The sequence below is a fragment of the Octopus bimaculoides genome, chromosome 22, assembly GCF_001194135.2.
Source record: "Octopus bimaculoides isolate UCB-OBI-ISO-001 chromosome 22, ASM119413v2, whole genome shotgun sequence".
In the NCBI taxonomy this organism is placed as follows: Eukaryota; Metazoa; Mollusca; class Cephalopoda; order Octopoda; family Octopodidae; genus Octopus; species Octopus bimaculoides.
The window spans coordinates 12,383,316-12,383,813 of NC_069002.1; positions in this window are offsets into that span (position 1 = coordinate 12,383,316).

Here is a 498-nt window from a genome sequence, read left to right on the forward strand (position 1 = left end):
CTCTCTCTCTCTCTCTCTCTCTCTCTCTCTCTCTCTCTCTCTCTCTCACTCGCACACACACATGTATACATACATGCATACATACATGTATACATACATGTATGCATACATTTGTACGTACATACATATATTCATATATCCATACATACCAATCTTGAAAAGTTTGGCTTCTCAAAACCAGAAAGGAGAAAGCTGATTCGAAGACTACAAATCGAAGCCATCTCTGGAAGTGTAAAAATCTTTAAAACTTTCCTGAAGTTTATTATATAAGTATATATGAGCATGTCTAGACATGCAACTATATGCATGAGAATATATATTGGCATAAAACAAAACATACATACATACATACATACATACATACATACATACATACATACACCGTGCGGCTGACACGTAAAAGCACCCACTACACTCTCTGAGTGGTTGGCGTTAGGAAGGGCATCTAGCTGTAGAAACTCTGCCAAATCAGATTGGAGGCTGGTGTTGCCATCTGGT